Source organism: Marmota marmota, unplaced genomic scaffold (genome assembly GCF_001458135.2).
Source record: "Marmota marmota marmota unplaced genomic scaffold, marMar, whole genome shotgun sequence".
NCBI lineage: Eukaryota > Metazoa > Chordata > Mammalia > Rodentia > Sciuridae > Marmota > Marmota marmota.
Genome location: NW_025999990.1, coordinates 15,472,512 through 15,492,650, shown reverse-complemented (window position 1 = coordinate 15,492,650; position 20,139 = coordinate 15,472,512). Strand labels below are relative to the sequence as shown.

Here is a 20,139-nt window from a genome sequence, read left to right as displayed (position 1 = left end):
ATCCAATGAACTTCTATACTTCCTCTCCCTACCCTCCCTTGTTAAGGGTTAGCATCTACATATCAGAGAGAACATTTGGCCTTTGGTGTTTTGGGATTGGCTTATTTCACTTAGCATGATATTATCTATTTCCTTGCATTTACTGGCAAATTCCATAATTTCATTCCTCTTTATGGCTGAGTAATATTCTATTGTGTATATAGACCACATTTTCTTTATCTGTTCATCTGTTGAAGGGCATCTAGGTTGGTTCCATAGGTTGGCTATTGTGAATTGAGCAGCTATAAACATTGACTGTGTCACTATAACATGCCATTTTTAAGTCCTTTGGGTTTAAGCCTAGAAGTTGGATAAGTGGATCAAATGGTGGGTTCTATTCCAAGTTTTCTAAGGAATCTTCATACTGCTTTTCCCATATTCAGTCTGACCAGCAATGTATCAGTGAATCTTTTTCCACACATTCTTACCAACATTTTTTGTTACTTGTATTCTTGATAATTGCCATTCTGACTGGAGTAAGAAAGAATCTCAGTGTAGTTTTAATTTGCATTTCTCCAACTGCTGCAGATTTTGAATATTTTTTCATGTATTTATTGGCCATTCATATTTCTTCTTCTATGAAGTGCCTGTTTAGTTACTTCATTATGGACAATTCTTTAGGCATTTGCATAATTGTTTTCGAAGTATTAATTCCTAGAATTTTTGAGATAACTGAATCTGTACCTTATAAAACATATATCATCAGCCTGACTCTTACCTATGAAATTTTGTGGGGATATTTATCCATTTTTAGAGCATCTAGTGTTTCACTATTAAAACCAGTACTTCAATGAATACTTCCATATTTATTATCATTGTATCTAGCTCTGCTTATTTCCATTGGCTGCATTCCTAAATTGGGGATATTGGATAAAAATGGAGTTATGCTTTTAAGCCTCTTCATACAAAAATATTTTATATGAAAGAATATAAACTTATATTTCAAAATTATGTAACAGTGCCTCTTTCATTTCATTCTTATAAACACTTGGCATTAACTTTAAACAAAGAGAAACCTATAAAATATTGAAGGTTCCATTTTCCCAAATAGAATAGGCTGTGTATTTAATCATTTATGGTATTATCAGTTCGGCTATAATGCTTGTTTTGAAAACTTGAACTTGTTTCCAAGTGATTGATATATTACAGAACAATTTGAGTGACATGCAAAATTTGCATGTTTTTTTAATGTGCTTTTCTCTGCAAGAAATGCTAAGTGAATAGAGAAAACTTCACCTAGCTGAACTGAGCCTTGAAATCTCAAATCTCCTATCTACTTTAATTCATCATTGGTTATGAGCCATACATATCCCTATATCTGTTTTGTGATTTTCTAACTTATTTCAGAAGAAACATCCTTTTGCCACTTTGCTCTAGCATGTGATTTTTAGAAACACATATCCATTATAGGAAAACTGTATGTCATTTCAACATATATTTTAGGTTATTTGTGCTTGTCAAAAGTCTAGATAAGGGAGCATTGTATTTGAGAAACTTTCTGAGTCACTGGGGAATGCATTATGGAACCTGATATACTACATATGTTCACAGCCCCTTTCTGATCCTTAACTGTATGCAGTGCAGGCAAACTTGAGATGGCCATAGTTGCAATGGAAAGGAAGCATTCAGAGAAGTTGATATGAGCAATATTGGTACTAAATATCTCAGTTTGAAAATAAAAATATGCTTCAGAGTCTTGGGGATGAGTTCTTTTAAGCATGGCTTCCCATCTCGATTACAATTGAATCCTTCATTTCCTCAGAAAGATAAAGATGAGTCCAAACTTGATATGCATTTTTAAGGTAGCAGGGACATGAGTATTTTTCAAGCAGGTAGTAGAGCAGTATCCATATCAATCCTCCAAAACTGCAAACACAGAATTATTTTCATTGATTTCAAGCAAGAGAGCTGACATTCTGTTTAGAAAGTAAATAATTTCAGGGCATCAGGAAAGGCCCTTTGCTCAAAATAGCATTGCAGTCTCAATCAATGAGGCTTAAATATTTCCAGGCTACAGTGACAGATTAAACTGCAAGCACAGCTTTCTCTGGATTGGGTTTCTTTGTGTTCCAATTTACATTCAGGTGGAAATGGCATAAAGTTCATAAAAAGTAATAAGTGAACTAACCATAAGTAGTTGAAGACAAACCTGAGAGGCACTCAATTCGAAGTAAACATGAGCACAGTAACAACACATAATACCTCCTGAACAGGCAGACCATGGTCTGCCTTTACAATGTGACACCTTGTCTGTTGGTGAAAGTACCAGGAAAATACAAAACCTGTGGTGATTATTGTTTATGGCCGTGAAAAATATTTTCACAGCCTTGCTCTGTTTTCACTTTGCATCTTTGCTTTTCTCAAAAGCCTTGAGTAGAAAAATATTTTTAAAGTGACACTTAGAAAAAAGAAGACATAAAATTTATCAGCCATGAAGAAATGAGCCAAGCTTATATCGAAAGTGCAATGGATTGGTAGCATGCATAAATAAATAAACAAATAAATAAAGAATCTTTGATCACATGAGAAGGCTAATAGGGCTACCTGAAGGCATGGCCTTTGCCATCAGGTGGAGCTGGGCATCATCTTGACACTCCACTGTGGGTTCACAATATGGGAGAAATCACCAAATTAGCTGTCAGAGGCTGAGTAGTTAAATCTGTAAATTTGCAGCCAATAAAAACACTAAACAGGACTTTTTTTTTTAAAGATTAAATGAAATAAAATTCTACAAAAAAGTTTCATCACATCTGACACTTGGAAAAAGTGAGAAATAGAGGTTAATACAGGAATCAAATGGAAAAAGAAAAAATATAAAAATATAGCTCCCCCTTTGAAAATAGTTCTAAGGTCCAGAGACATCCAAAACATGCACTCCTAAGGCAATAAATAAATAAATAAATAACATTTTTGTCACTTAGTAGTGATATCTTTTGATTCATGCATGCACTCATTTAACCTTCAACAAATACTGAGTGACTATTTATTTATAAGATACAAATCTACATTCCAGGGATAGAACAAACTGGCAAATCAGCCCCTGCTCTCCATTTTTTTTTATAAAGTTAGGAAATTGGAACTAGTAATTAGTTCTTTTAGGTTTGGTGTTTTAGAATTCTGATTATTTGGAGTAATAGTAATTCATATGTAAGCATGAGTATTTTGTTAGGTTGGGTTGCTATTACAAAATACCCTAGACTGTGTGGCTTACATAATAGACATTTATTTTTCAGAATTCTGGAGGCTAGAAAGTCCAAGATTGAAGTCTGAGCAGATTTGTTCCTTGATAAGGACCCTCTCTCTTCCTGGCTAGTGGAAAGTCATGCTCTCATTGTGTGCTCACATGACCTCATGTGCACTCTGTGCTGGGAGAAAGTGCAATAAATTGATAAATAGAGAGATTTTCTTTCTCATTTTACAAAGACACTAATCCCAATATCATGGTCCCATTCTCATGATCTAATCAAAGTCTGATTATCTCCTTACTTCTAAATGCCATCACATTGGGAATTAGTTCATCAACATATGAATTTTAGGGGGACACAAATATGAAGCCAATAACACCTACCCACTATCATTCCAGCACAAGCTCTTTTATCCTCAAAATAATCTCCATTAAGAAGTTATCCATGTACTCACCTTAGAGATGAAAGCCGAGGCTTGAGCAAGTGAATGAATTGTCCCAACCTTCCATGGCCACTAACAGCAGGGGCAAATTCGGACTCTGTATTGCCAGCTGATTACCTATTCTTGCTTCTTTTGATCATGCAAAACTGTGCCTTTGAATATCATTAAACTAAAAGACCCAGAGCATGGTTTAGAAGGGATGTTGACAAAGGTTGGGCAATTAGTGAAGACAGGATTGTTATTTGATTCAGTAGAAATATTTTTAAAAACCTCAGGCATGTAAACAAAGAGCATTTTGTAATAGAAAAGATGACATTCCTAGGGACACAATTGTTTGTTACCCAATCAATTGTCACTCCAGCGAAAAAAATATCTCCAAGAAATTTTGAGGTCACAAAAACAGAGAGCCTTTCAACAGATCCATTCCATCTTGCATGCAGCCCATTAGTCTTAGAAGATTCTAGATATATTTATTACAAAATGCCTTACAGCAATATGGTGTGTGTGTGTGTGTGTGTGTGTGTATTTTTTTTTTTTTTTCATTTTCCACATCCATTGGTCAAACCCTTCATTTACAGTTTTCTGGTTTGCTGTATTTTAACACTCAGGGTTCTGGACAATGCCAAGACTATGCAAGTCTAAGGAAATCTTCACACAAGTAAACTCCAGTTGTTAATTTTTCTTTCAAATGGAAACATAAAATGTGCGTCAATTTAATGGTATCAGTAAAGCTCCATCTTTAAATTTTCTGTGCTGCTCAACTTTCATTCTCCATGAGAAGGAGGAAAGTCCCCAGTGCTTTCTTTGCCAAGGACATTTTAGAGGGATTGAGGGTATTCACTGCATATTTGTTATTCTTGTTTGTTAAGGGACAAGGTAGCTGGGTCCTAGACTACCTAGACCAAGTCCACTTTATAGTGGAGATTGGAAGGAAGCTTTCTGTCTTCCCTTGTGCCCTGGCCAGGAAATAAGCATTCCCTGTCATGTCCCCTCAGGTTTGTCTCCACATCTCTTCTCTGTGGCATAGGTCATCAGTCATTCTGTCTTCTCTTACTTGATGGAATCTCAGATAATTTTATATCTTAATCTCTAGGGACATCAAAATGTAAAGTACTGTGGATATTTTGCATTTCTCCTTTGTGTCCCAATGCACCTGCTACTCCTCTGTTACAGTGATCACGCCACATGGGTATTAAAACATGCTCTTCCTCTTCCCCCTTGACGTGTCCATTCATTCAGATCATATTGATTGTCCATGCATCCTCAGTGCCTAATACGGTGCCTGGGCATATGCTCAGTGATGTTTATTAATTTAAATGATGTTGACCTTAGTATTGCCAGCGAGAGCAGAGGTAGCCAAAGACAGCAGATATTACAGAGATAGAAGGGTGAAGCCTGACAGTGAGTAAATGCAGGATATGAGAGAAAGAAAAATCCAAAAGTGAAAAACATTTAAAACAAGCCTGGTGACAGAGATAAAATACAATAGTACAATAAAATACAATAGTATAATTTCAGCAAAATAAAAATAATGACCAATATGACCAGGAACTATGCTCAATATTTTACATAGATTATCTTCCTGAAACCCAACAAAATAACTATTTTACTATGAGAAAATTAATCAGAATGCATAGTAATTGATAAGAGCAGAATTTGCATCTATCCCTATTTCTTTGCATTCTATAAAATCATATTTTCCTAAAGTGTGATCCAGCAATTCCTCAGATTGAAATTCATATGAAAATGGTGATTTAAAACGAGTACTGATGGGTTCCACCAAAAACCTGCCACTGAATCAGAACCTGGTGGGGAGCCAAGAATTCTGCATGTTTAAAAATGCACTAATCAATTCTGATGGCATCTCAAGCTTTAGGACATTGTATTTAATTCAGTTTAATAAACCTTTATGAAGCTGTTGTAGAGTTTGGCTGAGGTTCTGAAGATATTGAAATCAACATAAATTTCTTCTTCCAGGGATAACTGGACTAATGAGAGAAAAAAGAAGAATAAATAAACCATGACAATTCACTGTACTAAATGCTTGGGTGGCAATAGGAGTATCTAGTACTTAGGAGGGCTAGTCATTCTGGCCAGAGATAAATTTGAAGTGACAGAGAGACACAATTTAAAATAGCCACCAATTGCAAATGTGAAGTCTCAAAATTAGGTCAGGATTAAAATGGTGTCCATCCATGTAGAGATGCAATTGAAGGTATGTGAGCAGAGAATACCAAAGAGACTTAAAAGAGCAGATCACTGGAGAATGATACTGACCAAATTATATTGTTATTTCATGTAGCAAAAATTCTCACCATTATGCATAATCACAATGGACCAATAAATATATGGAAGCAAAAATTAACCAGAAGATGAGTAACTTGGAGATTACTTCCCATCAGATGTTATCTTCTTCAAAGAATAGTTCTCTAAATAAGTGAATCAGTTATTATATAACCAGATTAATTAATTACCCTTTTGAATAGCCTAGAACTTCATCTCACTGTGAGTTTTCTTTGTAAAAAGAGAGTTTTGAAAGTGATGGGCCAAACTTGTCAAGTTTTAGGTTAACTTTTCATAGATGAATATATGATATGACTGAAGAGCAAAGTGGCTCTTTGGATAGTTTATTTCAAAGCATGCGTTTTAATGATTTTATTCTTCTAATTTAACTTTAAATTGGGTGCTTTTGCTCTACCAAACTCTAGTGATCCATTCTATAAACAAATAAGAACCCACCCTTGCTATCCTGCACCACACCCCCATCTCCTCCTATTCTGCAGTGCCATTTAGCCCTTCTTTCAAAATGATGCCTGTGGACATAAACACGAAAGCAAGATAGAGCTAAACTGCTTATTAATACTAAACTTTCCCAGAACAGAATGGCTAACAGCTCTGACAGCTTAAAACACATCTTATGAAGAGCTTGTGTTACTTTTCTTGTCAACTAACATCAGGATATGTTGAAAAATAGAGATGAATTAATTGTCTCTAAAAACAAGAAAACACAACATAAAGTCTTTCAAAGATAAGATGTAAGTAAGACTGCTGAGAAGCATCTTTAAAGCATAAAGAGGAATATTTCTGAGTTGATGCCATTTTGCCTTCTGTGTATGCTTGTTGTGCAGGGCTAAAAATAAGATAATAGTCTCTTTTGTAGTGGAGAAGGGAAAATAGACAGGTTCCCTATTCATAGGGCATAAAGTGATTATATGGACCATTAAAATACTTACTAAGTATTTTTATATGTTGCTTGGTAAGAGAGAAAGTCCATGGGTTGGAATTAGAAAGAATTCACATTATCATCTATTCCTAACTTGCTCATCCATAAAATACAAGGAACGGGCAAGATCTCTTAAGATATTATAGCCCCCAGATTACCCATCAAATCGTGTACTCAGCACATACCAATTTAGGATATAAAGCAAGAACTAAATTAAAGTTCTCTCCTCAAGGTAGTTGCAGCCTACTCATGAATTTTTTTCAAACTTCATCTGAAGTTTATGTTTACCTAGAAAGTGAAAACAAATAGAACATAGCTCCTTCTTATGTAACTTTAAACTTCTTATATAACTCTTAAAAGAACATAGCTCCTTCTTATGTTTTAAACCTCTTATGTAACTTTTAGCTTGACTTGTAACTTGTATTTATTTTTCTTTTCATGTTGGGGACATTTTTGGATCAACTTTTAAAAGTAAGCTTACTAAAAATGGAAAGAACTTTCATATTTCAGGTTGCATTTTTGTTAAAGTCATATCAATGAGTACAAACCCATTCAAGGGCTATAGAATATAGAATAAAGATGCTTATAGCTATACACACAGATATTCACAAAGTGATTTATGTGACTGCTTACATTTGTCATATGGATAGGAATTAAATGTATATACAGGAACAAATATGAGGTAAATATGAATGACAAGTGTGAAAATATACCGGGGATATTTTAGAAGCTTCTGAGAAACACATATGTTTTTTTTTTTTTAATCAGAGTCAACAGATGGATTATAAACTTTCTAACCAGCTTGCTTTTAATTGATGAATCATATGCTAAGTGCAATTATATGGATACTTCTGGGAATGAGAAGGCATAGGACAGATTCTGTAAAATTTGAAGAATTAGATGAAACATTTCCTCGAACTTTTCTTTCCAACCAATTCCCAAGGAGACTGAGTGGTAGAGGATTTCACTCTGAAATGCAAGAACAAAAAGTAAGCCTACTATTACTCTTAGTTAGCCTTACTTTGGGCTCTTGTATTTCATGGTGTAGAGAGATTATAATGAAGCATTTCTATGAGGCTTGAAGAGTATTAGTTATAGGATGATTATGGTCACACTCACACACCACATGCACAAACACATGTATTTGTATGCTTATAATATACAAGGTCCTCTAAAATATAAGACCTAAAGTGCTCAATAAAAATCCTTTGATCTTTTTGATATGAACCACTATTTAACATGCAATATATTTTATTTTTAAAAGCTAATGCATTCCTTTATCACTTATCCTTAATACTTTGAATTTTAAGATTTGATGCCTATTCTTCCCAAGCAAAAGGAATTTTATAATATCTACATGATTTAATCTGATTTACCATTATGGATCTCTCTCTCTCTCTCTCTCTCTCTCACACACACACACACACACACACACACACACACACACAAACATTCCCCCACCCTCCCCACACACATATACATACACATTTTATAAGCATTCCTCCTTGGCTTTTAAATAATGGGCAAAATTGTTAATAGACAATTTTCATTTACTACATAGAAGCATTCAAGTTTATTCAAGTTTATAGATTGGTTATCTATGTGATGAGATCTTATAAATCTACTTCCCACCCTACACAAGTTTTTTTTTTTTTTTTAAAGCTTCTGAAATCCCCACTTGAAAAGCAGTGAAATTATCATGGAATCTGGTTTTATCAGCAGGGAGATAGCTAAGATTTGTTGAGGTCAAAATGTAGGAAAGAAAAAGGTGAATGGAGTCTCAAAATTGGAATGTAATCAATGCTGGGAGAACCCTTTCACCAAACAATCTCAGAAGTAAGTCATTTGTGAGTGCTACTTTGAAAGAAGCACTGTCATTTTCCAAGAAGATGTTGCACTAATTAGCCTTGACCTGCCCTTGAGTTACTCTCTGATCTTTATGAAATGCTTAGGTTGGTACTTATTGTGTTAAGCATGCATTAAGTCTAGTCAAATATTATTTTAGTGCATTATAAAAAGCAAACTGGCAGCTTTATTTTCCCTGCTTTTTTTTCCTAAATCAATGCTATATAAACTGCTCAGGCTGAACAGCATTGGAACTCCATATAAGTTTGCATTTTAGACTGACAGAATTTTAAAGATTGAAACAAAACTTGAGGATAATTTACTCAGTTTTAGCAGCAGAGAATGTTCTGATGCAACTTTAAGTTCAGATGGGAGCTCAGTACATATGAGAGATGAAGAGGAAGTTATTTTTCTTCAAGGCATTTAAGGATCCAGAGAGAGAGAACTTAAGAGATTCCTAAAAATTTGAAAACCTAGATTCCAATTCAACCTTCTATATTTTCCAAGTAAGAAACCAAAGGCTCGGGTAGTTCCACAATTCCGTTACTTGCTCTGTGTGCATAACCTGCTCAACAGTGGAGCCAGAACCAGGAGTGGGTCCTGATGCAGTGGCTTTTCCCTGGGTGGTCGTGTATCTATTCACCTTTCGCTATGCTGGATGGAGGTAGAAAACCCTTTTGTTGCTCTTGAGGCTACACAAGTTCCCATCAATGTTCATGTGCTTGGCACCAGGAGCAAGAGTTTCTCCCAGGCTTTTCCAAGTCTCAGTAGGAAAGTATAATGAAAGAAAAAGAAAAGAAGATAAAAAGAGTTACCTGCTATTCATAGTTTATGAGCTATGTATAGACAACCTTACAGTTTCCAGTGGGTTCTCCAACTATTCAAAGCTACAGTGGTGGGCCCTTCTTGCAGGCAGGTGTTTATTTTATTTTAAAAAAAAATCATTAGGAATTTTTAAAATATAAAAAAGGAGATACATCAATACTTTTTAAACCACTGTAATACTTGGGAATATTTACTTCATAAGTCTTTTACACACACACGAAAACTTTTAGGAAAATCACTATTATTTAAGATAATCCATGAATTTAAAATCTTCTCAAATTTCAGGATTTTATGCATCTTTCCAGGTAATAATAAACATTTGGACGAACTGGTAGAAATACATTTGTAACAATGTAACATTTTGCAGATGCTGGCTTTAGTCTTTTTAATGATCATATTTTTAAGAGCATAATTGATGAAATCCATGGTATAAAAGATAACTAGTTCTCTTATACCAGAGATTAACATTCTCATTCATCATCTCTTTCCCCCATTTTCAGATGTTTGGTTAATGGTTGGTTTGACCTGTTCAAGTCTATAGCTGTGCCATTCTTTTCAATAATCTTCTGCTCATGGTTTACTCATTCTTCTATATACAAATGTATCTAATGCTCATCACCAGTCCACTTACCATCTGTCTAACTTTTTAGTTTGATGGTATTCTTAACTGCCTGAATTCTGATACATATTTATAAGTGCAGTCTATATCTGAGGGTGTGACTCTGTGTACACCATATGAGGCATGAAGTTCTAGGGTAACATTGCAACTTGGTCCTCTGATGCTGGATATTACCATGGGGGATCTGACTCCCACTCACTTCCTATGGATAAGATTTAATTTTTACTTTCCTATCTGGATGTTCAAGTAATTCTTTACCCTTCAGAGTAAATAGTTTAAATAAGACATATCTCACTATTCAGAATCATGTATTCAATTTTTCCCCAAACATGGGAGGATCTTTTAATCTGAAAATAAAGATTTGTCTTTCAGGGGAAATTTCCCATTCATTTTCCTTTGACTGTTAGTGGGTGAGCTTGTGAACTCAGGGCGACTTATCTTAACTGGCATCACATCCGTTGTCTTTTTTCTATGAAAGTTCAGCCCTGAGTACTTCCTTTCCTTTGCCTTTTTATCCATATCGTCTGTCCTTGCCTCATATCTCCTCTGTGTTGGTCACTCGATTTCCTGTGGTGTCTCTTCTGACTTGTACATTCTAATTTTTGTATTAGATTCCTAATGGTACCATTTTGGTCTTTGATTTTGTTTCCTTAGTCTACACTTTCCCTTTTCTTTTCATTCTGTCATTTTTATCCTTGAGTCTTTGATCTCTATTTTTATTGAATTTATTTTCATATAAAGTGAATCCATGGTGCAAATCCATTTTTTGAGGAATTTCCCTCTGTACCTAAACTTATATGCACTTCTTGGTTGTGTACTTTGTTTCTTAGGCTAAATTTCTCACCTTTCCTGCTTCTTCTCCCTGCTTATTTTCTTTCAGTATTGTTAGCTGTATTATGTTTCCACATTTACCAGGATGTCCTGTATCTTATTTAAGCAGCTCTCTCCAGATGTTCCATTTGCTCTAATATCCTACTGGTTCCTTCTAGACTTTTTTTTTTTTTTTTTTTTTTTTTTTTACCATACTTCTTAGCTCCCTACAGCTCCGGTTTGAAGGCTGCATATTTTATAGTTTAGGCATTTGTAAGTAACCAGCAAGGATGGTAGGGATGTAAGTTCAGATGAAGCAGCATTTAAATCTTCTAGAATACCCAGCTTTGGTGAATGGTGCTAGCCCCTGTTTTCCACTATGAGAGAGGGATTTGTCCTCAGGTTTCCAATCTACTCTTAATTTAATGGCATCCCAGGAGCCTTCACCTTAGTCAAAGTCAGCCCCATCTCTCCATTCAATCAACAAAGGAAAAGCACACACTGCCTAGAGATTTTGCACTGATTCACAATAAGAAGAGTTGATGAGAATGCTTAGACTTTCCCCCAAACTACAGGGGCAGTTCCTGAGTTTTAATGGCAGATAAAGAACTAAATCCTATTCTAATTCTCTGTATTGCTCCGGAAATGTCTATTTGAAAACATTACTTATGTATGTAATATGTGCGTATGTATAATTCACTATGCTTTCTTTCCTTTCTTTGGTTGCCGAGGTTTATTTTATGGTATATGTATGAGCTGGAACTTATTACTTCATTAGGCATTAGGGGAAGAAAACTCAGTAATATGTTAGAATCCATCATCTCCTCAATTCAATGTGCTGAAAGATTTCCTCCTGCAGTGTCTACTACTAATAAGAAATTCAGAAGAAAAAAATATCAGTAATTTACTGTAACTCTTCAATGTGCAGTTAAAAATATACAGGAGTAGTTCTCAGGCAAGAAACATATTTTCTAGATATTTAGAGTTTCTACATCTTTCATTCTCAAAGGTCAACATGGCTTCCAAGCATACATTTGATTGAGGGTAGCATACATTTGATTGAGGGAAATTAAGAATTCTCAAATTTCTGTCAATATATAGTATAGCCAAGCCAATAATTTCTTATGACTGTTTATTGTTTTTGCCATCATACAACACATGTGTTAATATTTATGTCTTGTATTCCTTAACAAGTTTTCATTTATGTTTCAGAATGAAAATTCAACAGAGAGATGTTTATAACTTGTATAGGAGTGCATATATATTTGTGTGTATCTATTTGTATACATGGTATTTTAAAATAAGTGTTTGATGAGATCATATACTTTATATAAAAGAATATCTATGAATATGCAGAATTACATGAATAAATGCACATGGAAGTGTGGTTTTGCACATGCACTCTCACACACATTTTCAAACTTAGTTGTTGGTGAGTTGACAGTATCTCCTGAAGGCTGCTGAAAACACATGAATCAAGTTCCCAGCCCCTTTGTTAACAAAGACATGGTGATAATGTCAGTCCCTATATAGCATTAGGATCTTGAGATAATCTTCCTATTATTCTAGTCACAGATTTGAGCTTCACAGAATCATTTGATCCTGGGCTCTGTAATTGGAAAGAAAAATGGAAAGCTCAGCCTGGGTTTAGAGAGAAGCAACCCTGATTAGAGGAAGAGCGGACACTGAGGAAGGGCAGTGGGATCATTTTCTGGATAAAGAAAATCATGTGGAGAGATCTGAAATCAGTTTCTACCATACATGAAGGACTCTAAAGTCAAGGTTGAGGATCAGATGCTCTTTATCTCCACAGCAGAATTTTTGGACAAGGGGAAGAATTTCTCAGTGTATTGCACTCACAATAAATAATAATAATGGTGTGTGCAAAATAGAATTACAAAGGCCTAAATTTCATTTCTCTAAGAAGATTAAAGCATTATCATTACCAATGATATACCAGCTTATCTTTTGGTACTTCTAGTATTTTCTTAAGATAATTGGTATCACGTTACAAGAAAAGTGCACTCATTTCTTAAATGCTGTTCCTCTCCTAGCTTGTTTATAGTTATTACTCATCTATAGTAGAGTTGGTCTATGAGACTGGAACCTCATTTATACCTGTTCATCTATGAATATCTGTCAAGGTCTAATCCTTTGCTTGGTCTTGAGGATGCAAAGATAGCTAAGACAATTCTGGGGCTTAAAGATGTGATAGCTAAGTGAATTTGCATCCATACTGATGCCACAATGGGATGAATTGCTATCAAGTAATCTGCTCTTCAGTTATGTAAATTATAGAAATGATATATTGACTTCATTTTGTGAAAACATATGCATAATTGAATATCCCACTTAGACATCTATCAAGAATAAAATGTAGTGAACACTCCAGCAGTTATATTAAGAGCATCCAACATTTCTTTCTTCTCTCTCTCTCTCTCTCTCTCTCTCTCTCTCTCTCCTTCTCTCAGACAACTGTGAAACATCTCTTTGAATAACAAATATAAAGAATAAAATGCATAGCTACAAAACAGTCTTTCAAGAACTATAGAAGCACCAAGTAATATTTATCAGACCAAAACTCAAGTGTGCTTTTATTTCCAATGTAAAATCCATTCTAAACATTAAAAGGTAGAACCCAGTTTAACCCAATCTAAAATCTTTAAAAGAATACCAATAGGTGTGTGTAAGAGTCACTTAAACAGAGTAATAAGTAAATCTCAACAACCAGTCCTATGGCAGAGGAGAGGTGTGCAGACAGAAAAGGAGCAAATGAAAGAAATGTTAAGGAGATTTCAAGAACCTTGTCTTAAGAGTCCTGCAGAGAAAAGCTGAAGTGGGCAGACAATGTACCAGAAAATTCCTTGCAAAAAAAAAAAAAAAAAAAGAGAAAGGGGAGAACTGTGCCTTTAAAGATCAAGTCAGCTGAACAAAAGTTACTTTGGCAACGAAAGTTGGTGATGACTGACATGGGGTGAAAGAGTCATTTCACATCACTAAATGGAATTGTCCCTTAGAGACACTAATGACCCAGAATTAGGATTTTGTTGGAATATTCAACATGGGAATCTGAATACCTCCCAAGGTGTGTATCAATAACCTTATATTCACTACAGGACAGCTTCCTTTGTAGTCATCTGAATGTGATGACATTTGAAACTATGGCTCCTTAAGGAGAAATGTCTCTGAACAAAGTTGTGATACTGCACTTGAAATAGCTCACTTGTTCAGATGTGGCAGCAGATATGTTCTAGATGCCTCTTTAGATATCTTCATCCCGGAGAAGAATAATTGGTTTGTAGTCATCATTTCAACAGCAAATGAACAAACTAAGGGACCTGTGCACAGGTCCTGGAGAGGTAGCAGAAGGCATGTGGCTCTGGGGAAGGAAGCTGACTGTCACTTCTCATGATGGAATAGCAGCCACTTAAAGATCACGTTAATTTTTGCTTTTCTTCCAATAAAATCTGTCCTTTGTCATGATTCTTGTTGATTCCTATCCAGACTGATTTGTATTACTGTTGTTAATTTAACTCACTCTGCCTGATTTTAAAAATGCATTCTTTGTCATTTCCAAGAGCTGGGGTGACTCTTGAGAATCTATGAAATCTTATAGAAGCCCAGATAATACAGAAAATATTTATCTTGTGCTTTAAAATTGACCCACATTTCTTATATACCTAAATAAATGAAGAAAGAATAAATAATTTAAATAAAAGTAGTAAAAGCTAGAAGTAAAATCCAAACAATAGAGAGCAGTATGGGGTATTACCAAGGAATAAGATTGATCAAATTATGTTATATGCATGTACGAATATGGCATAGTGAATCCAACTATTATGTATGATTGTAATGAATCCATAAAAATACATCTGAGGGGTCTATTGTATTTATTAGAACCAATGATGCTATTTAAGTTGTTGGTAAGGATTCTGGAGCTCAAATCATAGAAGGTATCTTATTTTATAAAATTTAATGATTAATCATAGCATAGAAACATTTTAAAAGAAAATCAAATGCATTCAGACAAACTTTTACCTGAATTTAAGGTTTACTTATTCAGCTCCAATGACTGCCATCTAGAGGAACATCATATCTGTTATTATTTCTAAGTATGATAAACCTTGTCAAGATAGAATTGCATTTTTCCATATTGCTGTTGCTTTTTAGAGTGGTCATTTTTGGTCATTATTCCTTCTTTTCTCAGACCCCAAATAAAAGTAACTCTCCCTTTATGTACTAAAAGTACTTATAGAGGTTCTGGAAAGCCAGGATCTGAGACAAATGTGAATAATGTGCTTTCAGTCATGAATTTTAACTATCTAAAGAAGTATAAATACAAGCAACATCTCCCCTGAAGTTGTTACCACATTGTACTTGGATTTCAAGTGGTTCTCTGGATGCAGAGAATGCAAATGGAACAATTTGATAAACTCAAAAATTCTTGGCACTTCCTTTTTATTTTTCATGAAGAAATTTGCTGCCAACAAGAGTTAAAGAAGTGAAATAGTTTCTTCCATAGCAGTGTGAGAGAAATGGGGCATCGTGTAATGTACAAAGGGATTTAAAAGAAAAATAAAATCATGACTCAGGCCTTGTCTTCAAGAATGTTAATTGTGCTGGTATATAATTACATGGATTATAATTATAATTTATAATGTATAATATAATTTATAATTTGTTATAATAAATAATTATATAATTGAAAGATCCCATCCATAGTGAAAACCAAGAAAAAGATAATGTAAACTTCTTGAAACACAAAGTTCCATACAAAGGGATTCTGAGTTGCCTCTTGGAGAATAAATAGAATTTATATTATCTGGGAACGTAATTGAGGGAGGGACCCATGATCAGAAACATGCTAATGAAATATTACAGTCCATAGCTATACATGAGTTCATTTTGCTTGTAAGTCTCTCTATCTATAAAATAAAACAATTATAGCACATCATCCTAAATCTCCATTTTAACCATTGAATATTTTACTGGTACCAGGTAGGATTAGTTTGAATGGAGAAGATAACTTCTATTGAAAAGATTTAAGAAATAAAATCTGAGTTGGTAAGTTTTTAATATGTCATGTAAATTATTCAATACAATTTAATAAGTTTGATCTTTATTCTATGGAATGAAAGCTTATGGCGATATTATGAAAACAAAGAATGTGATGAAAATTTTGTCATAATATGAAAATAGCTTTTCTCATTTCCCCTTAACTAGAGTTGCCTTAATCAATTTGTGTTGAGAATCTAGGACTCTAGGACTATGAAAGGTATAACAAAATTATATCCAGATTCTAGAGTCTAAGAAGCAATCCTTAAGTGGATGAATAGATCCTAGATGTTTGTCAATGAAAAGGCAAAGAGATCAAATAAAAAGAGAAAAATCAGATGAACTATATTTGTTTACTTCCTTGCAGAAGAGTGTAATCATCCAAAATATATTAAGCAATGTATTAAGCTCATGTGAACATGGTAAAGCTTCTTTCCCCGAGGACATACATACGCATGCTAAGGTGAAGTAGATGTATGAAAACATACTGTCCAGAGAAAACCATGTCAAATTCTATAAAACAGTAAAAATAAATACCAAAATCTTCCCCCCTCAAGAGAGGAAAATGTCAAAAAGAGAAAAGCCAACATGTCTTTTTTGGAGAAGTGTCTCTAGCCTAGAATAAGATAGAAAGTATCAGGATGATAAAACAGAATGTATGACGACTTGGAATCAGACTAGGGCCATGAACTTTTGTTTATTTGAGCATTGTGTACATAAGGGGTTTGTGGATGATAAGTCTAGGGAAGTGGGCAGTGATTTGGTCATGCATTATTTAAAAGTGAGGCTGAAGAGCTTTTACCTGACTCTTAATCCGACTCAGGCTTATATTTTTAGACCTTTTCAAACCCTCCCAAGTCATGTATTTTAATTCCTCTTTCTCAAAGGAGAATTTTAAGCTCTAAGACTATTTCTGAAAGGTATCCTAAAATAATAAATACTCAGACATTTCTCCAAATAGCTACATCAATTTTTGCTATTTTATTTTATTTTGCTAGCATTTATTGGAATTTTATTTTTCATGATAAGAAAGTAATATGATTTGTGGATGTTTTCCATGACATTGTTCAAACTTCATCTTGGATCAATATTTTGGTAGCAAAGGATAAAAAGGTACATTTTGTTGAGTTATTAGTGTCAACAGCAAATCTGGGTTGAACATATGCTGAGGATGAAACACTGTATTAAGCATTGAGATATGAGTAGGAATCATTAGCCCTTGTCTTACCATGTAATTTACTGATGACTGATAAGATTGCCCAACGTAGTGTATTTCAGAAAAGTGGGACATTCATCCATTGAGGATGCACTATAGTGCTTTTTGATGCTTTATCATCCCTTTGTAAATCAGAGAACCTTTTTTTTTTATTCTCACTTGCTACATGATGTAGTGTGAAAGCTGGAAAACCTGATATAGAAATAAATATATTAAGACATCCAGGGAAGAAAAGGTGTCCATCATAAATGCTAAGAATCTAAAAAACATGTGAAAGTTACAGAACATAGATCAGGACTCATCTCTATTTTTTAAGCAAAGACTAATTGTACTTATAGTATTAGCACTAAAATTACATGCATAAATCAAATCATGTCCATAATTAATCAGAAGTCATTATATTTTATTAATCAATAAAAATATTTTGGGGGGAATTCACTATGTGGTCAACTATACATTATTTTTTCTATTGAGAGTTAATAAGTAGAAAGATGATTCCTAACCCCTTCAATTTGGGAAACAGTGTGAGTTTCTATGAAACTTTTGAAAATAAAAACCACTTAAACTCAATAATTTCTTTTTAAGGAATCCCATTATGTGATGCGTACTGTCCTGATTTAGATACATGGTGTCCCCCAAAAGCGCACATGTGAGGCATTACAGGAATATTTAGAGGTGAAACTATTAGATTATGAGAGAATAAAGTTAATCAGTGTATTAATCCCTTTAATAGATTAATAATATGAATGGATTGATGGGTGGTAACTTTAGGAAGGCAGAGCATGGATGGAGGAAGGAGGTCACCAGGCAGGGATTATTTTATCCCTGGATCCTTGCACTCAAGTTCTCTCGACTTCCTGGCTGTCATAAACTGAGGCACTTTCCATCAGGATATTATGCCTCACCATGGTTCAGAGTTATGGAGACCTTCTACCCTGGACTGAACCTCTGAAACTGTGAGCCAAAGTAACCTGTTCCTCCTCTAAGTTGCTCTTGTCAGGTCTTTTTGTCAGAGTGACACAAAGTTGACTGACACGCTATTTTTGACATTAGGAGTGCAAAGAGGCAACTCTAACTGGAAAATCAGCAAATAACATTATTGAAAAAAGCAGCAAAAGGCTACACACATACACACAAAAGATACACTCACATACTTATGTGTTTATTTATTTAAATGTTTATATACAATAAAATAACTATGGTATGGGTAATGCACTCTGATATGCTTTTCTATTGTTGTATTAACTTACAATTTTGTTGATCTTTACGAGCATTAACTGTCCTTACCCTCAAGTCTCATCTCTAGGTAATAGATGGGGGCAGTATGGGAGACCCTCGTGTTGAATAGAGAGTCTGGGATTTAAAAACAGTCTAATCTGACTCTTAAACCTTCTGTTCTCTTTACTTTCTTCAGTATAAATTTGGTATTCTCCCTCTTTTTTATTATACTACTAAAATTTTCTATTCTACCTATTTTCATCTATTTCATTTCATTTGAATCTGTGTCTCTCTGTCTCTCATGCTCGAGTAGTGTGGTGTGTGTGTGTGTGTGTGTGTGTGTGTCCAGATACGTACTTAAGTGTATATATTTAAATTTTGGTCTCAACCTAGTAAATTACTCTCTAGATATAATGTATATGACAAAAATTTGGAAACACTCTGATGTAAACATAATGAACTCAAAACTTTTGATAAAACTGCAAGTTCAAGATGGGCAGACTCTGGGAGTCTCCATGACCCCAGGAAGGAAGGAGTTAAGAGAGAGTAGAGATTGACAACATGGTGCTATATTTAAAAATAGCTCTAATTGGTTATCTCCATCATCTCTGAGACAGCAGAAACATTATCCTTACACCTGAATTTTCAAGTGGCAAAAGAGACAATCATAGCCAAGTAGTTCAGAAAGTGGGCAAGGGAGTCAGACTGTCTGGCTCCACAATTTATAAGTTGTGTACTTTCAGGAAAGATATTTAAACACAACCTCTTCATTTATAAAATAGGGATAATAGATCCTGCCTCAGAGAGTTGTGGTGAGAATAATAAATAAAAAGCATTTGTACTAACAAATTGTGTATTGTCTGCTGTCACGAAATATTGGTTATTGGCTAGTAAATAAGCAATTTACCAAAATCTTTGGGAAAACTGAGAACAGAATTTAAAACATTCTATTAATATATCTCCTCAGAGACAGTCAATAAATATTTCTGATGTCTTTGGGTTCATGTCAGTAAATTTGGCCAAGAAATCAAAAATTTTTATTTTACTAATAATACTATCAATAATAAATACATAAATTTTTCTCCCTGTATACAATGTTTGGAACAGCTCTCAGACACATTTATGGTCATTTTTTTTTAATTCCATGAATATTAATTAATATTTACCTAAATTAGCTTGCCACTAAGAAAGAATATAAAAATGACTTAGTACTCTAAGTTCAAATTTTTAGTTACAAATGAGCACAACAGACAAGGAGAGAAAGAAAGACAGAGATTGAGAATTGAAATCCTGGGTGCATTTGCTGACTCTCCCATTTTTCTAGAAGGCAATGGACATCATCAACTGAACATGGGCATCATGGGAAAGTGTTGCTGTTGGTGGTTGGAAAGAGATGATTTTTTGTTCTTTTCATTACTCATTGAGCATAGTTACAACAATGACAGAAACAGAGATTGGCTTTGAAAATGCCTACTAAAAATACACATCTATTTCCTGTGTGAACCAAGATCATTGTTGCTACGTCTCTGTGAATTTAATCTGGCTTCTCAGGCAATTGGAATATTCAAGTCTGACTTCCCTTTCAGTTTCCCCACAGAAGAGGATGAAAATTACTTTAAAAAAATTTTCTCTCCAAGGAATAGTTTTGAGGAACTGAGCCAG

The 20,139-nt window shown here is 34.4% G+C and overlaps 1 protein-coding gene across 3 annotated transcripts in view; it reads left to right on the top strand.

The window, feature by feature from the left end:
* The window catches only part of Dcc (DCC netrin 1 receptor), a 1,055,962-nt gene that overhangs the window by 622,784 nt on the left and 413,039 nt on the right, over positions 1 to 20,139 (top strand). The gene's annotated exons all lie outside the window — the stretch shown is intronic.